Below are 20,514 nucleotides of genomic sequence, written 5' to 3' on the forward strand. Positions count from 1 at the left end.
GTCTTCGAATACACATATATATAGGATATCATAACAATCAAAATATCATAATCTCATCACTGTCTAACTCAGTAATAGTTGCCCATTGAATAACTTATTACTCCCCTTCATTTTCACATTCTATCTGTGTCATTTACCGACATCTTTATACTCATCAAAACATACTCTTTAAGATATGGCAACATCATACTGAATCAGAAAATCAATTGCTTGACATCAATGACAAAATAATATTATTAAGACAGTAATCATCCTTTATCAATTATATCATCAATCTCCAACAACCTTCTCAATATCCTCATACCAACAAACTTATTGTAATGCCAACAATCTCCCCCTTTGGCATTGATGGCAATACCAACTTTGATTTATTCCAATTGATTCGGACTACTGTAATTCTTCTCCTGTTATTTTCTCCCATTATTAGTCTTCTCCCCCTTTGACAAAAATGCCAAAAATAAAACTAATCCATGATTACTTCCCCTGTGAAGTAATTTCCTTGTTGTTAAAACATATGCAAATGTATCATCTTAGTCTCGGTCAGAGCTTCTTGTCTTCATTCACTATTTCCTGCACAACTTTGGAAAACCTCCTAAAGTGTGTAAACTAGCATCACCTCACAAATAGTATTCTGTAGAGTCATAGAATTGATGCTTTCACCGAACTCTGTCAGTGAGTAATAGATAGGGGTAGGACCCCTAACTTACTTCTGAGATACTCAAAAGTGTCCCTTGGCAGTGGCTTTGTGAAGATGTCTGCTATTTGCTCCTTTGTGCTAACATATTCCAGCACAACTTTCTTTTCTTGAGCTTCTTCTCCTAGATAATGATACTTTATGGAGATATGCTTTGTCTTAGAGTGCATTACCAGATTCTTTGAAATGTTAATAGCACTAGTATTATCACAAAATATAGTTACTGGCTCGGTAACTGTCTCATTCATACCTTCCAATAGTTGTTTGATCCATGCTATATTGGTACAATTCAATGTTGCAGCGACATATTTAGCTTCAGTTGTTGACTGTGAAATGCATCCTTGTTTCTTGCTAAGCCAACTCACTAGTCTTCCTCCCAAAAAGAAAGCTCCACCGCTTGTTCTTTTCTTGTCATCAATATTTCCTGCCCAATCAGAATCAGTATAGACTTTTAAGTCAAAATCATTCCTCTTTTTATATAGTAAACCATAATCTTCAGTACCTCTCAAGTATCTAAAAATTCTCTTGATTGCTATCATATGGGTTTCTTTGGGATCTGCATAGAATCTTATAGCTATACCTACTGCATGTGCTATATCAGGCCTGCTGTGAACTACATATTGCAACTTTCCAATCATAGATCAATAAAGTGTCTCATCAACAGATGCAGATTCATCATTCTTTGATAGTTTACAATTAGTAGTCATAGGAGTACTTACAGGTTTAGAATCCTCCATTCCAAATTTCTTCAAGATTTCCTTTATATACTTGGATTGAGTAATGAAAATCCCATTTTGCATTTGCAGTATTTGTAAACCTATAAAATACTTTATTTCACCAATTAATGACATCTCAAATTCTTTGCACATTTCATTTCCAAAGTTCTTGCATAAAGAATCATTTCCACAAAAAATAATATCATCAACAAATATGGCTGAAATCAGTATTCCATTCTCCTTATCATTCTTCATATACATGTTGTTGTTTTCACTAGTCCTCATAAATCCAATGTTTAAGTAAGAGTAAATTCTTTCATACCATGCTCTAGGTGTTTGCTTTAGGCCATATAAAGCTTTGTTCAACTTACATACCTGATCTTTCTTCTTCTCTTCAATAAATCCTTCAGGTTGTTCAATATAAACTTCTTCTTCTAGTATACCATTCAAAAATGCAGATTTAACATCCATTTGATATACCTTGAAATTTTTGTAAGCAGCATATGCCAACAATGTTCTCACTCCCTCAAGTCTTGCCACAGATGCAAAAGTCTCACCATAGTCTAATCCTTCTTCTTGAGCATAACCTTTGCAAACTAATCTTGCTTTATTCCGAATGACCTCACCTTTTTCATTTAGCTTATTTCTAAAAATCCACTTTGCACCGCTTACATTTTTCTCTTTTGGTCTTGGGACCAGTGTCCATGTTTCATTTTTCTTGATTTGTTCAATCTCTTCTGTCATAGCATTCACCCAATCTTCATTGCTTAATGCCTCTTTTACTATCCTCGGTTCAAACTCGGATATCAAACATGTGTTCTGTCTCGGTTTGTTCCTTGTCATCACTGGATCATCCTTATCTCCTATGATCTGACTTGATGCATGATTTCTCCTAACATATTTTGCTAATATAGGCTCGGTAGGCTCTGTATGATCTTCTTCATCACTTGGTAACTAAGTATTTTCTTCATTTTCTTCATCGGCTTTCTCAGTAAGACTTCTCGGTTGTACATATACAAATTCTTCATAATCTTCTGGTTCTTTGGAATTTCCTTCATCATTCCTTTCTGCAAATTCAATAATTTTCACATTTGCACTTTCCACTATTTTGTTAGATGATTTGATTAAACATTTAAATGCTTTACTCCTACAGGAATAACCAAGAAATATTCCTTCCTCACTTTTCTGATCAAATTTTCCATTTGTATCATCTTTGTGAACATAACATCTACTACCAAATATTTTAAAATAACTTACATTAGGTTTCTTGTCATACCATATTTCATATGGTGTCTTCATAGTTCCTTTCTTCAGTTGTACTCGGTTTAGGGTGTAAATTGCAGTGCTTATTGCTTCTCTCCAAAATGTTTGAGGTACTCTCTTTTCTATCATCAATATTCTGGCACAATCTACAATTGATTTGTTTCTTCTTTTAGCTATCCCATTTTGTGGTGGTGTTCTTGGTGCAGACACTTGTCTCTTTATACCATGATCATTGCAAAATAAGTTAAATTCATCTGAAATGAACTCTCCTCCTCTATCAAATCTTAGACATTTCAACTGTCTTCCTATTTCATTTTCAACTCTTGCCTTATACCATTTGAAAGGCTTTTGATTTCTCTTTTAAAAACATAACTAACATCATCCTTGAGTAATCATCCACAAATAATATGAAGTATTTATCACCATAATAACTTTGAATTTTAATAGGACCACAAATATCAGTGTGCACAAGATCTAAAATTCCTTTAGAAGTGTAAGACTTACTTGTAAAGCTGGATTTTGTCATCTTACCCATCTGGCATCCTCGGCATATTGCATTCTCAGGTTTTTCTAAGCTCGGTAGACCTCTTACTCGGTGCTTCTTACTTATTTTGATCAGATTATCAAAATTTACATGACAAAACCTTTTATGCCATAACCAAGTATCTTCTATTTTTGCATACAGACAATTGTTCAAAGTTGAGTCAAGATGAAATGTATTACCTCTTGTTTGAGTCCCGGTAGCAGCCAACTTTCCATGTTTGTCATGAACTTTGACAATTCCTTTCTGAAATTCTATTCGGTATCCTGTATTGTTTAGTTGTGCTACACTCAACAAAATGTATTTCAGACCTTCAACCCAATATACATCATCACATTTAGCATTGTCAAGAAGTGTGATAGATCCTTTACCTTTCACCGAACATGGTGCATCATTTCCAAATCTTACATAACCTCCATCATAATCTTCTAATTTAATAAACTTGTGTTTATCACCTGTCATGTGATGTGAGCATCCGCTATCTATGATCCAAGAATAACTATTATTTATGTGTTATATTAAGGCTTTTTCTTCATACCTTTCTTCATCTGATCCATCTTTGATAGCCACATATACAACTTCCTCTGTCTCAGTCCCATCAGATTTATCATCTTTGGATTCATCATCAGCTACTAGGCATGTCTTTCTATCTCTCCTTCTAAAGTCTCAGTGTCCTCTATATTGGTTGTCTTTCTATCTGTCATCTCAGTATTCTCTCTTTTCACTAGATTCTTTGTCAGGACAGTTAGAAGCCATATGTTCAATTTTATCACAATTAAAACATTTTAAAGGTAGCTTTCCTTTATACTTACCTTTGCCTCTCGGTAACCTTCTGGCCAATAATGCTTCAAACTCTTCTTGCTTTTTTATTTCCTCATATAGTTTGTGTACTTCTTCCATGTTTTTGTGAAATCTCTCACTTTCCCCACTGTGATTTCCTTCAGCATACTTATACATTTTATCATTGTAATCATTAGATTCACCAACATGAAAAGAACTAAATGCAGATTCAACTTTGTTTACCGAAGACCCACTGTTATCAAAATTACTTAACTCAAAAGCATGTATCTTACTGATAGTAGCATCAAAAGAGACTGGCATGTTTGGTATAGACCTTAATTCATTAATTGTAGAGACTCGAATGGCATAAGCAGGTAGAAGTGTTCTCAGCAACTTACTTGTTACATCCTTTTCTTCAATAGTTCCTCCTGCTCCTTTGATTTGATTGACAGTTTCCTTTAACCTTGTACTATATTGGATTATGTTTTCACCTTCATTCATTCTCATGGATTCAAGTTGTCCTCTTAGACTGTCTACTTTTTCTCTTTGAACATGTTCATCACCACCATACACAGATATAAGCTTATTCCACATAGCTTTGGCATCATTACAACCTTCTAGATCATTAAACTCTGAGTCAGTCAATGCTGATGTTATTTCAATCATTGCTTGAATATGTTCTTGCTTTGCCTTTATTTCTTCCATTGTCATAGGGTAGGTGCTAGGTGCAGTGTAATCATTCTCCAAATAATATGTTGCATATTCTCCAATTCCTGATAAGTGCAGCTTCATCCTTTTCTGCCATGTGGAGAAACTTGACTTGTTCAACTTTGGTGCATCCCTTTTATACATCTTTGGATCTTGCCTCAAGTTCCTTTAAACTTTTCTTTCAGAGTTCTAGCTCTGATACCAATTGTTAGTTTAATGAGAGGGGGGGGGTGAATCAGATACACTCACTATTTAACATATTCCAAACTCTTAATCAGATTCAACCTTGGTAGAACTTATTTGATATGCAACTATGACTGTAAATCATTCAAACTCATAAACTGATAAACTTAAAACATCAAAACACATTTAACACCAGATTTAACGTGGAAACCCAAATAGGGAAAAACCGCTATGGGATTTCGGACCCACAAAGAAAATATACTCTTCTAGAGTATGCTCAGTTAAAAGCCAATCCTGTTAAAGATTACATAAACACATTGCTAGATGTGACCCAGTCAAGGGATTTCCCTTAGATCTATCAGAATCTTGCACTTTTTTAGAAGTGACCTTGTCAAAGGATTTCAAACACTCAATTAGAATGTTACCTTGCTAGAGGATTTACAAATAAGACTGTTAGGTCCACTCGGTTAAGAGATTTCTTATCACTTACAACAATAAATAATAGTAATAAAATACATCTGAAATGTTAAAGCAGACTCTATGTACTCAAAATAATCTTTTCATAAGACTTATCTTCCTCCTTGTTGGGCTTCTCAATTTGTTCTTCAATTAGATCTTCAATCTTCTGTACTCAGTAATCACTTTAGTAGCATCATTGTTCTTCTATTTTTGCCTGCATCCTTTGTTCATCAACTTTTCCTTATTTATAAGCAATTCCTAACCACTTAATCTCCTTAATCATATTTCCCATGATTAATCTTAGCCATCAGATCTTCAAACTTGACTAGGTTCATTGAATCCTTCGAACTGAAAAATGTTTTATCTTGCCTTGGAACTTGTATTCCTTCCTTGGTACTTGTGCTCGGTTATGACCGTTCAATCTATGTTGTAGATCTAACTCTTGAATTTTCATTACCATTGATCCTTAACAAACTTCTTGCACGACATTCCAATCTTCTATAAATCTCCAGCTCATTGGCATTCTTCATTTATTAATGAATTTATTCATCCAATGCATTCTGTTACTGCTTGGTTGATACTCGGTTAATTCTGAACTTTACTCGATAGACATTCTATATTCATCTCGGTTACTGTCTCGGTAGCTTTTCTTGCTGACCACACTCGGTAACTTCTTTCCTCTTTAACCGATAGAGATAACCTTGGAGTTTACCGACTGGCTCCTTGCTCGGTAAAATAGAACAGTATCAAACCTTTACTCATTCTATTGCATGAAATCTTTTCTCCTTCTTATTTAGTCTTTGAATACACATATATATAGGATATCAAAACAATCAAAATATCATAATCTCATCACTGTCTAACTCGGTAATAGTTGCCCATTGAATAACTTATTACTCCCCTTCATTTTCACATTCTTTCTGTGTCACTTACCAACATCTTTATACTCATCAAAACATACTCTTTAAGATATGGCAACATCATACTGAATCAGAAAATCAATTGCTTGACATCAATGACAAAATAATATTATTAAGACAGTAATCATCCTTTATCAATTATATCATCAATCTCCAACAACCTTCTCAATATCCTCATACCAACAAACCTATTGTAATGCCAACATCCAGATCATCTACAACAACTACCACATGTGGAGAAGAAAAAGGAATGTCATTATCTTGTCAGTAGCATAAAATAAAATTGTCCTCTTGTGTGTCAGGCGATCGCCTACTGCCATAAAGAATTTTGTAAAAGGCCTGAAGCTTGTTTGTATTAGCCCCTTTTTTATTTTTCAAAATACTTGCTCCTACTTAGCCTCTTTCTGCTTGTCACTCACACATTATCGGTTAAGTCTTAGCACATCGGAGTTAGGATTTAGGGTTGAAAAGTTTTGTTTTCATCTGATGTCGCAATACCAAAGGAAGAACGATATATATCGGGTGGTGGTTAGAAGCCCGCAATTTGTCCCATTTCCTTTTTCTTTCTGATGTACAATAATCTCTTATGGGTCGATGTCGGGTTATTGGAGAATTCAAATCTTTTTCTCACAGGTTGCCAACTTAGTTTGTTGTTGTCAATGCACAACTTCCAAGAAGTAAATCAGTTGGAGATTCTCTAGTACCTTTTTATAGTTGATTAAATGGCCTAAGGCATGTAAATGGTGGCAGCGTGAGCTATTGCCTTTGATATTATCATCTTTGTAGGCCGAATTTAATGCACTACTCTTTGAAACTGATCAAAGTAATGCACGCCATCATGAGATTCCTCTATCAGAATGGTTTTGCCTCATGATAACCAGTTGTCAATTGATAATTCAAACCTGATGAATTGTCAGAAAGCGAACAAGGGAATATAATCCAAGGGTTGCATGCTCTTGCATGGAAATAGAAAACTGATTTTGCCAAATTTAGAAAGACTATTACCTTGTTAAGAAAGATTGTCGAACAAGCTGAAAATCATGAACAGTGTTTGCAAGAAGAAATAGTTGCTAGAAGAAATCCTGGTGATTAGTTTTCAAGACAAAAGAGAAGATGGTGCTCAGAGGGAAGAGTCCCATGATATAGCCAAATGTTGTTCATATGCAAGATGATATCCTCTTCAACCTAACTGACCTCGCCCGAGAACTCATAGAGGATGAGGATGAGTTTTCAGCAATCCTCTGGGTACATATCGAAGAAGAAACAAAAGTCGAGATGATTGACAATCAAATTGTTGGTCAGAACCCAATGCATGATGAAGAAGTATGAAGTTGAAGGTTGTTTATAGTATGGAATTTTGGTGTCAATGATGTGGCTTTCTAGTAAAAAAATTTTTACCTAAACAATGTTTAAAATGGTCATTTTCAAGACCGTTACTCTAGAAGGAACCCTTTCTTGGAAGTAGCAAAAAGGGGTTTTAGATATAAAAGGAAATAGGAAATAGATAAAAAAAAAGAGGGGGGGGTTAGTTTTTCAGAAATACAGACTTGGTGTTGTTTTCTTGAAATTATGAACTTGGTTAATCTGGATGCTTTAATATTAAGTAATGGGATTTTTAATATTTTATCTGATGTGAGTAGACTTTGACCTATGTTGGATAAATAAGCATCCTTCTTATGTTAGTGCTTTCTTGTTCATGATTTTTTACATTAAATTTTTAAGGCACTTGTTTCTCCTCCTTCATTCACTATTATATAATGTTTGTCTTTGAATGAATACGAAATAACAGTGACATTCATTAATGATTATTGTAAGTTATTTTCTGATAGTTTTTCTTTTGCTTCCCCTTAATGACTTTCTAGTTAAAAGTCCTTCCTTTTCTGATTTATCGTTAAAAGCATACCCAGAAAAACCCCAAAATTTACATCATAAGAGGGATTTGTACCTCTAAAATTCATAGGAAAGTTGCAAAGTAATAGCAACTTCTCCAACTGTTGGTAATGGTTTGTTCTCTTGCCCAGGGCTAGGAGTCAATATTGTTATATTTGAAGAGGACAAAATTTGTTAACCAATATTTTGCATCCTTGTTTTATAAAAGGATACTCAAGGCATTACTCTATGTCTCTCTCTCTCTCTAGTCTCATATGTTTCTCAGAGCACTTCATAGAAGTAGAATTGTACAGTTTGTCTATAAGTTTATAATACAGTGATATGCTTAGTCTCTGTTTTACTACCTAGTTTTCTCTATGGATACAATTCGCCTATGAAGCATACGTAATTTCAAAAGCATCTTGAAATAAAATTCAATTGTTTTCATTTGTCTCCAATGTGTTTTTCAAAATCTTATGAAATCAAGAGTCAAGGACTTTCTGATTTTGTCTTTGAATTTTGATTCTTTTAAAGTAGAAGACTATATACTTGAATCAAACATAAGGATTTTATAGTATTCTCATTAGATAATAAGTATGATTTACAATTTGTTGTCAGGCCATGGTTAATATCAGGTGTTGATCAAGATGATATGGATGTTTCGAATTAGGAAATTGTTGTTGTTTGATATGTTGTTCTTTATTCTTAACTCATTCTGTCCAATGGATAGGCACTGATCATGTTTCTTGTGTTATCAACTTCAACATATCACTAAAAAATTAAATTAAATATCTTTTCATGTTGATCATTGTAAGTTTACTTTGAGTTTTCAGATTTTAGAGTTAGGATTGTCTATTCTCAAGGTTTTCAAAGCTCATTAGTCAAGGATATAGCTACACTCACTCAAATTATACATCCTCTGATTGTCCAAGATTTGAGAACAAATCTGTTGTAGTACCTAAATAAAAAGGAGTAAGGATCAAAACGTATTGCTATAAGGTTTACCCACCTAGGTTTAACAAAGCTTGAAGTGTAGAGGATTGTGACTAGCTCCTTATCCCCAGTCACTATCTTGTTAGTTGGCCTCTGATCCAAGCCCTTGTAGATTGAAATTTGTTACTCATAGAGGATACCTGGATACATCAATTGAAAAAACCAACAATTCCGTAGTATAGGACATCAAAAAAATGAACCATAAGCATCAAATGTTAAATGTAAGCAAATCAAAAGCAAAAATGTTTCTGCAAAATTGTTCCTCATATACGCTTCTGAGAGGTGCAAATGTTATTACATAAATTTGGCGCCCCTAAGTATTATAAGTTTTTTGCTACTTATTTTGGTAAAAATTCACAATTAAATTGAGCAACCTTCTTGGTAAAGTCTCCCTTTGGAAATAGATTATTTTGACATATAGTTCTATAAAAATGAAAATGTACACAAATGTGACAGTAGATTGAGATCCTTTTATAGTGTGTTATCCAATATATTTTTTCTTTCTTTAAAGTCAAAGACCAAAGATATATTTAATGTTGGTGGCTTGACCATTGATTACCTTGGCATGTAGATTTATTTTATTGAGACTTCTGCATGCCAACAAAGAGATTGCCCCTGTTGCTGGATGTGATAAGATTCTTGTGAGTTCATCTGTTGGTGTTGCCCCTTTGTCTGCTTCTGCTTCTATAGCTTCTATTGGAGTTGTCTCATTGTCTGTCTCATCTTCCAGTGATGTGCCTGGCCCTGGCTTTGCTGGCTTTTCGAGGTCTATTGGTATCTCCTTGGATGTTGGGTTTCCTGGGTTGGATTTGTTGGTTTGGCAAGCTGAGGCTGCTAAGGTTGAAGAAGGTTGGATTTCGGTTAAAAGAAAACATTCTAAAAGGTCTTTGCCTTCTTTTGATATGACCCTTAGATCCCAAAAGAAGGGATCCAAAGGGAAATCCTAATTTTGGTTGGTTGCTCCTGGTTGGGGGTACCTGTTGCTCAAACTGCCTGTAGACTTTCCATGCATATGTTCTTATTTGTAAGACAGCTTTTCTTTATGGAGGGGTCCGTCTACTTAGATTCCCTCTTCTTGGATTTGATCCGTCTCGTCTTTGTTCCACTTTATTTTGTGGATAATCCTGAATATTTTTAGTTATGGGTTTCAAGTCCTCCCTATTAAACCTTCTTTGTACAGGGTTTCAGGTCCCTTAAAAACCTATTTTTTACTTAATCAAAAACAAAGAGATATTTAGATTTAAAGTATATGTAGCCCATTTGTGCATGTCGACATGTTTGAGAACTACAACCTTTTTGACATGAAAAGCCTATTTTTTGTGACAAAAAGGCAACCTCCAAAAATAGTGCATGAAATCTAAAGTCCACTTCCATGAGTTGGAATTTCGGCATTGCTAAAGATGTGTGCCTTCAATTAATAAGTTATTCTGAATTATTTCATTGAAATTGAGATTTACATAAGATATTTTTAAATAATAAAAATTAGTTTGAAAATTATTAAATTATGTTGTAGTGGTGACATCCAGTTTGTAGTAGTGTGGCTATCATCAATTTGATTAGGTTTCAACATCATCCATCTATTGACAATCAGTCTATTTTTTAGTGAGTCCACTTTTCAATACTACCATGAACAAGTCAATCCATTGTTCCTTTGGAGATAGCAATAATTGATTATGTAGCTAGCAATACGTTGCTCGAGTTTTTGATGTCCATTAGTAGTAGATGATTGATTTTCTTCTTTTTATAATGAATAGTGAGTCAAGCTAACTTGTAAAAAAAAGTTCATTGGCCTCTTTTTCCTTGTCTTCAGAAAATTTAATTGCATGATCCTTGTTCGTAAGTAATTGCAAGTAATCTAATTTCATTATTTCTAATGCTTTTTTGATTGTGCATTGTTGAGTACTAGTGTCTCCACTAGCAACTCCTTCATGTCTTTCCAAAATTTGGGCTTTCCAAATGAGGTCTTCAATGTATTTGAGTAGTACCTTCTCTTGTTAATACTTGCACAAGTTTCTCTTTTGAAATCATAAACCAATCATTTTAATCTTGCAATTATAAAGGTCTCTGATCTAATTCATCAAAGTGAATTGGGTTATCACTCAATAAATTGTTTTCTTTACTATTATCTATGGGATCAATTTCATTATCAACATCAACTAATTCATTAGTTGTTGTCGTGCAATCCTCTAGAGGGGGTGGAGGAATAGCGTAAGATAAAACACAATATCTACAAAACAATGCATCTCTTTACCAAACTTATTAATATTGATCTCTGATAACCAACAAGGAGACTTGTGTACCCCTCATCTATAGCAACTAGATTGATTCTTTCTTCTTACAATCCATTGTGATATTCTACTGGAACCAAATAGTACTAACCCTATTTTCTTTATTGTTTGACCAAACTTCCTTTGTTGACTTATCTTTAGATTCTTTGATCTCATGAAGATCAAAGTACTCATCACTAGTAGAAGCATATGAAGAATTAGCTTCATCTTTGACTTGAGAAGCATAAAAATTAACGGAAGCAATTTCCTGAAATGATGGCATGATAATTCTTGAATTTTTAGTAGGCTCAATGTCAGTGCACTCTCTTCTAGCACCTTCATCGTGCATTGGAGATTAGGCTCCCAATGCCCCTTCCAAGAAAATAAAAGATTGTCTTTGTAATTCATTCTTGTTGTCTCCCTAAATCCTTCCATTGGAAGAATCAATTTCACTAACTTAAGCTTTCTTTTTAGGTAAAAAGAGAGAACTCAACCTCTTAGGATGCTTGCCCAATTTAGCTAACATCTTGGCAATTCATTAAACGCTTTGTTTTGATTCTAGCAATTCTTCAAAGGTCTTCATTTTTTCCTCACTCAAATGAATAACACTTAGTTGAAACTAACCTGAAGCAAACTTTCCAAGTTAGCCGCTCAGGTTGGTAGGATGCACAACTCTGATACCACTAAAAGATCTCATATGGATTTAGCTCCAATTTCTATTCTGAAATATTTTGACAAATGTTTTGCATTATAGAGGTTTGATGAATAGTATCAAAGTCGCAAAATATCTCCTTCAATTTCACCCCAAATTCCTCTTTAACAATTAGGAAATTTTATATTCCACTGTTTTGGCTCCTCCCACCCTCGTGGATTCAACTCCTTTCGCCTCTAACTTTCATCTCCACTCTACACCTACTGGTTATGCTCCTAATGTCGCTCCTTTGTAGCATCATGTTGTTGTTCTGCAACAACCCCCTGTTTTTTTGTAGTAGGCAGTTGTTGTCCTGCAGCAACACTTTGTTGGCTCTACTGATGGTTTCCAAGTGAGATCATTATCGTTTGATCATTCTCTTGATGGTCCCAGTGAAAATATCGCCTTGACTATAGTTTGTCGCAGGCGGAAGGAGAAGTCCTCCCCACCCCCCAAACCCCTCCTTGTCAAGGCTCAGGGGTCCATACCCCTCCTTGAGTTGGATTTGGGTTATTGAAGGCTAGACTGGTTTTCTTTCTTTGTCCGACCTTTTATGTTTGGGGCTTGCTCCCATGTGTTGTTGTTTTCTTACTGCCTACGGGTTTTTTGTTTTTGATAGTCTTTGACTATATTAAAGGGTCAGCACCCTAGTTAACGTTGCTTTTCAATCAAAAATAATTAGGAAATTTTGCACTTTTGTAGTTGGCACTTGTTTGCAAGTTGGTATTCAATTTGTAAGCCAAATTAAACAATATCACTCTTATGATTTAGTTTTGTGGGATAATATTAAATAATTAAAATTGTGTGCAGGGAATGAGGGCGACAAAAACGTAAAAGTCCGATTCAAAAGGCCCACACACCAATGAGACTCTTGGTGCAAGTTATAGGAACTATATTTAAATAGCTCAACTTCCCAAGGGGTGTCCCATTGTTCTCTATCTCACAGGATCCCTAAAGCCAATGTCCTTGCTCTCAGATCACTAAGCAAAGTGACCTGGGAATGACAACTCCAAGAACGAGTGATGTTTGATTATTATGCATGAATGCATTCCTAGATATGTATGATATTGAAACTATGATGATTAAGCTAGCATAAAGATGATGATAAGATCATCTAATTATCCTAGCAATGATATACTAGTCTAACATGGATATTCTATGATATATTTAAATACTTCTAAATGCTATTATGATGATTTATCAAAGAGAGGCTAAATGTTTCGTAATTAAGCTATAAGTCTGATGAACAAAGACTTGGATATATGATTAGCAAAATGACTATAAGTTTGATGTACAAAGACTTGGATATATGATTAGCAAAATGACTATAAGTTTGATGTACAAAGACTTGGATATATGATTAGCAAAATGACTATAAGTTTGATGCATAAAAACTTCTATATCAAAATGAGAGAATGAGAGCTCTATTTATAGGGAAAATAGGGCAATGGATGGTCAAGATTGGATAATCTTAACAAGGGCCAAGATTGAAAGTTAATCAATCCATGTTTACAATTCTCACCAATGAAATGGTGACAATTGTCAACAAGAGGTTGCTTGAAAGGAGATGAAAGAAGCATTAAATGCTTGAGAAGACATGGAGGTTACCTTAGGAGGTAAGGTTATGGTTAGGTTAGGGTTATCCAATGGATAAAGCTTTTACCCAAGGGGTAAACTCTTGTGCAAGGGTTAAAGGAATAACCAAGGTTAAAGCCATGAATGCTTGATGAGACCCTTGGGTTAGCTGAGGGTTAAGTTAGAGAGAAAGTCTCGAACCATGTGGGAAGGTTGAGTTAACCATTAATGGTTATGTAAGAGTCTTAAATGGTTTGGAAGACTTTGAGGGTTAACTTGTTGAGGACATAAAGCCTTTAATGGTTATTGAAGACTTTGGAGGCTTTGAGAAGTGACTTCTCTTCGCTTAGGATTGTGACAATAATTAGGAGATGGATTAGACTAAATTAGAATTGATTAGAAGAATCTAGAAGGAGGTTTAGGAGGCAAGTGGGAGATGTAGGAAAATGCAAGTGGAGGAAAAAGGATTTTAATTAAAATAAAATTACTTTATTTCAACCAAAAATAGATGCAACTTGCATAAATACAAGTGGGGGATTTAAATAAATAAATTAGATTTATTTATTTGCAAGGATCAATTTAATTAAATGTAAATTTAATTAAAAAGGGAGAAAGGGGAATTAATCAAATAGAGTGATTTATTTAATTAAAATCTAGAAAAGTTTTAGGTGAACTTAATTAAATAAATTGAGTAATTCATTTAATCAAATAGATGAATATGAAGAAATTAATTAAATAAAATTTAATTAATAAGGGGAATGGGGTTAAAATAAATATTAAATATTCATTTAGGAAACATGTCAGATTTATACTTCTACATTTTGCCCCTCTTTGAAGTGACGTGTGTGCACATGTTAATTCAAAGAAAATTTGCTAGATATGCTATCAAAATTGTTGATATGATGTTCCAGATTTGATGAATGATATTGATGATGCCCCCTCGGGAGATTGTTTGTGCACTAAAGGCAATAATGATCTCTCGAAAGAAGAAGAATGTTTTTAACAAGATAGAAGAGTGGATAGTTGATGACATGCATGGGTTTGAGAAGATTGATCAGATTGATTGGATTGAGATTAAATTTGGTTTCAGAAATGAGATCTTCTGTATAAGACAAAGATGATCGAAACGTCTGGTTTCAGGAATGACACCACCTATATAAGACAAAGATGATCAAGGTGTCTGGTTTTAGGAACGATATATCTTGTATAAGACTTGATCAAAACATCTGGTTTCAAGAAAGATACATCTTGTATAAGACTTGATCAAAACATCTAGTTTCAGGAAAGATACATCCTGTATAAGACATAATAGAATGGATCAGATGAAATGGATTGATAGAATTGATAAGATTGGGATCAATTCTGGTTTCAGGAATGACACCTCATGTATAAGACAAAGATGATCAAAGCGTTTGGTTTCAGGAACAATATATCCTGTATAAGACCTGATCAAAACGTCTAGTTTCAGGAAAGATACATCCTATATAAGACATGATAGATGAGAGTTGGATGAATGATGGAGATATGAAAGTGAAGAAAGATTCCATGTTGATGTGATAGATATACATGTGAAGGATGCAATGATGAATGTGATGATGATGATGTTGAGATGTATCTTGAAAATGAGATGTATGATAGTGATAATGATGTGAGATGTATCTTGAAAATGAGATGTATGATGTGAGATGTATCTTGAAAATGATGTGTAAGGGATAGTGACAATGAAATGATACTACTACAAGATTAAAATGATATGCAACCTAATGCAAGTTTAAAGAATGATATGTAACCAAATGATCACTTTAATTTTGTCGTTGTCATTCTTGTTTAGTCACTTGTTTGTGCTTTGTTTTTTTTGTCATCATTGAGCTTTTGATATGTTGAAAGTTGATACAAGCATCATGGTATAATTGAACCATAATGACCTAAGTATAACTTACATGGATTTTGATATTGCAAGATGGCACAAGCATCGAGGTATAATTGAACCAAGATGACCTAAGTGTTGCTTGCGTAAAACAGACAAGAGTTAACCATTTGCATGTGTAAAAGTGGAAAATATCTTCAATGATATGTTTCCAAACATGTCTCAAGACAATATTTGCACCGTACAAATGATCGCCTCACATACAGAAAATCAAAAAAAATATCAGATTCCTTCGTTGCTTCTCTAGCTCAATGCATCCTCGAGTAGCTCAGAAGATCTGATGATTAAAAACTTAAGATACAAAATAGTCAAAACTTCATGCTAGATGTAAACAAATCATAATTCAGAAAATCATCCATCATGTGTGTGTTAAAGTTGCAATTGGATAATGGTCTGGTTGGTGCAGAGGCACCTAAGCACACAAGCATAGCAGGAGGTCAAAAGTCATAATATGAACAATTTATTGTATTTGAGTCATTCATAATGTATTAAGGTTATTTGAGTCAATTAAATCATAATATGTAAGGATAAATGAGCCATTTTGTCCAAAGATATCATATTTGGTCCATATTGAAGTTTTAAAAGTGTCCATGTAAGAGTTAGAGTCATTTATGTCAAAAATTGTAAAAATTGCAAAGTTGCAATATTGCCAAAAGTGCAACAAAAGTGTAAAAATGAAATCCATTGGTTATGAGGTGGTTGGAGAAGTTAGAAAGGAGTTGGAAATGGTTTATAAAACCATGTTTGGTCGAAATCAAGAAGGGAGATCAGTTTGGAGGGGATTTGACAAAGATTACCCATCAAACCCTCAAACTGTCATGAGGTTTTAAGGAATCTATGGCTGTCATAGATCCATGGAGGATCACATTTGATGTAATTTTTATATGTAGATGTTATTTAATGATATATTGATGAAAAATATTTTAGATGAATCCTTTCTTGTGCATTTTTGTGGAGTATTTGGCAAGATATGTTTGTTTTTTCAATGATTGTCAAAACCTTGCCAAGGGTTACCCAGTTTTGGGAAAATGATCATATCTTTTTATTTAACCGTTGGATCTGGCTGAAATTTTGAGAGAACTTGTTTAACTCAGTGATATAAATTATGACCAAAGAGATTGTCTTTATGAGAAATATATAAAATGTTATTGATGACTGTTTGTTACAGTTCACGGTGAAAAGCAGATTGGTGAAGGCAGCAACAACCCGGTTGTAGCATTTGGTGTAGTCACATGAGGGATAATATTGAAGAAAGGATATATGTTTCGGAAAGGTCTTTGAATATTCTTTCCAGTTCTTTTGGTCTTACTTTATTTGGTTAAGAATTGAATATTTTGTGATTATTTTGGTGAAAATAGTTGTTTAAGGGATGAAACCCTAAACTAGGGTATTCCATGGCAATAAAGAATTTGTTCTCTCATGTTATGGTGAATGTTATGATCTGAAATATTGAATGAAGGGTTTTAAGGATGTAATAAAACCTTTGAAATTGTTTTGAAGTTGAGAAGAGTGATTTATCTTTTTATATGTCTCTTGATTCAAGTTTAAAGTTTACCCTTGAATGAAGGTTTTATGGATTTTCATGATGCTCTGCATCAAATTGGTATCAGAGCTAGAAGAGCCTGAGTGTGCGGATAGAGCGCCGAAGGAGGCAATCCACACCAGGACCTAGCCATGAAGGATTTGTTATTTGGTTTTTGCTGATGAGTTTTTGGTTGCAAGGTGCTTGTCCATCTAGCTGCAAGAAGGCAGACATGAAGGTCTATCATGGGGCCATAGGAGATGGTCCAAGGGGCCTGAGAAGGAGGTCCAGTTGGTTGCCAAAAGACTAGGGAGAGAGGCAAAGAGGAGAACTCCTAGGTGAGGCATAGAGGTTGTTGGTGAGGTGATGCAGCATGGAGAGGTGGACTTATGGTTGGTAAAAGCACTTGGGTGGCAGCCACTACAAAATCCATTGGTAGGAGTCACAAAGAGATTGTTTGAGAAGGAAGAAGCAACATAAAGAAGATGAGAGAAGAAGCATAAAGAGGCGTAAAGAGGTAAAGATGAAGACAAAGGTGAAAATTTCACTCAATTTTTTTTTCTTGCAGGTCATTGTACCCACGTTTCCAAGGGACTTGGAAACTTTTCAAGGTCGGGAGTATGGTGCAGAGGCACCCAAGCACACAAGCATAGCAGGAGGTCAAAAGTCATAATATGAACAATTTATTGTATTTGAGTCATTCATAATGTATTAAGGTTATTTGAGTCAATTAAATCATAATATGTAAGGCTAAATGAGCCATTTTGTCCAAAGATATCATATTTGGTCCATATTGAAGTTTTAAAAGTGTCCATGTAAAAATTGCTAAGTTGCAATATTGCCAAAAGTGCAACAAAAGTGTAAAAATGAAATCCATTGGTTATGAGGTGGTTGGAGAAGTTAGAAAGGAGTTGGAAATGGTTTATAAAACCATGTTTGGTCGAAATCAAGAAGGGGGATCAGTTTGGAGGGGATTTGACAAAGATTATCCATCAAACCCTCAAACTGTCATGAGGTTTTAAGGAATCTATGGCTGTCATAGATCCATGGAGGATCAAATTTGATGTAATTTTTATATGTAGATGTTATTTAATGATATATTGATGAAAAATATTTCAGATGAATCCTTTCTTGTGCATTTTTGTGGAGTATTTGGCAAGATATGTTTGTTTTTTCAATGATTGTCAAAACCTTGCCAAGGGTTACCCAGTTTTGGAAAAATGATCATATCCTTTTATTTAACCGTTGGATCTGGCTGAAATTTTGTGAGAACTTGTTTAACTCAGTGATATAAATTATGACCGAAGCGATTGTCTTTATGAGAAATATATAAAATGTTATTGATGACTATTTTTTACAGTTCACAGTGAAAAGCAGATTGGTGAAGGCAGCAACAACCCGGTTGTAGCATTTGGTGTAGTCACATGAGGGATAATATTGAAGAAAGGATATATGTTTTGGAAAGGTCTTTGAATATTCTTTCCAGTGCTTTTGGTCTTACTTTATTTGGTTAAGAATTGAATATTTTGTGATTATTTTGGTGAAAATAGTTGTTAAGGGATGAAACCCTAAACTAGGGTATTCCATGGCAATAAAGAATTTGTTCTCTCATGTTATGGTGAATGTTATGATCTGAAATATTGAATGAAGGGTTTTAAGGATGTAATAAAACCTTTGAAATTGTTTTGAAGTTGAGAAGAGTGATTTATCTTTTTATATGTCTCTTGATTCAAGTTTAAAGTTTACCCTTGAATGAAGGTTTTATGGATTTTCATTATGCTCTGCATCACTGGTTTTCTAGCCTGATGAGCAATTGTTGTCCTAAGTTCTCTTAGCATGTTGTGATCCTTGTCGTTTGTTGTCAGAATGCTTAAAGTGAGAGGAATGTTTCCCCTAGTCACAGATACTTATTGATGTGGATATATACGTTGATCACCAAGCCACGGTGGGATATGATATAGATAAGTGTTTCTAGATAATCAAGGACAGTGACTACGCTAAGTATGCCCGGGATAATGTTGTGTAAACAAGTGTTCTAGCGATGGCCTTTAGCTGAGACTTAGATGGATCAAAAGATATAAGTACTGATAGATAGAGGAGTTGTTCTCTCACAAATAGCGCATGTTGCCAGGTTTTCACTACTTGTTTTATTACACTTATTTATTTTTTTTGTATTTTTCTGATTTTTTTTTTTTTTTGCTTTTTTCGCTTTTTCCATGCATTGGATGACTCAAGTGCAGAATTTCTTTAGATGGATATTGTTGGTTGGTTCGTCAAGCATGTCCCCTTCTGAATTTTTTAACTGATAGGTGCCTGATTCGTAGGCTGATATGATGACAAAGGGACCCAACCAGTTAGGTTCAAACTTCCCCTTCTTTTCTCGATCTTGTTGATTTCTCGATTTTTCTTTTAGTACAAGATCACGGACTTTCAAAGCCCTTGGGATGACTTTGTAATTATAGCTTTTGCACATTCACTACTGATATGCCTTGAGATGGTCATAGGCATGTTGTCGTTTTTCATCAAGAAGCTCTAGTTCATGCAACCTATTTACTCGATATTCCTCATCTGGTATGAGGCCTTTCAAAGATACTCGAAGAGATGGGATTTCTACCTCAAGAGGTAAAATTGCTTCCAAACCGTACACTAATGAATATGGTGTAGCCCCTGTAGGTGTTCAGATACTAGTCCTATATGCCCAATGTGTCGGATTGAGTTGTACATGCCAATCCTTGCCCGCATCATTTACTATTTTCTTGAGGATTTTCAGGATTGTTTTATTTGATGCTTCTGCTTGACCATTCCCCTATGGGTAGTATGGTGTGGAGAAGCGATGTTGGATTTTGAATCATTCACATAGCTCTCACACATCTTGATTCTTGAAAGGATGAACGTTGTCTGTGATGATGGAACTAGGAATGCCATATCTGCAAATGAGATAATTGAGAATAAATGAGGCAATCTATTTTCCAGTTGCAGTGATAATGAACTTATGTCCATTTGAAGAAGAAGGATGAATTTTCCCTACTAAATCAAGTCCCCATTGATAGAAAGGCCAAGATGTGGTGAACGGTTGTAGCTCTTGTGTTGGTGCATGGATAAGATTGCCATGAATTTGGCATTTAGGATATTTCTTTGCAAATTGATAGAACTCTTTCTCCATTGTCATCCAGTAATATCCCATTCTCAGAAGTTTCTTGGCAAGAGTAGGACCACTTGAATGCGTACCACAGATACCCTCGTGAAGCTCATGCAAGGCAGAGTCAGATTTGTTATGATCGAGATGAATTAACAGCTACCGATGGGCCCAGCTATTTGTTTTCACCCATCTCCAGCAAGGACAACAAATATTAAAGTTCCAATTGTTGTTGTCAATAGGAATGGAAAAAAATGAAGCGTAGAAAAT

The sequence above is a fragment of the Cryptomeria japonica genome, chromosome 10 (assembly GCF_030272615.1).
Source record: "Cryptomeria japonica chromosome 10, Sugi_1.0, whole genome shotgun sequence".
In the NCBI taxonomy this organism is placed as follows: domain Eukaryota; kingdom Viridiplantae; phylum Streptophyta; class Pinopsida; order Cupressales; family Cupressaceae; genus Cryptomeria; species Cryptomeria japonica.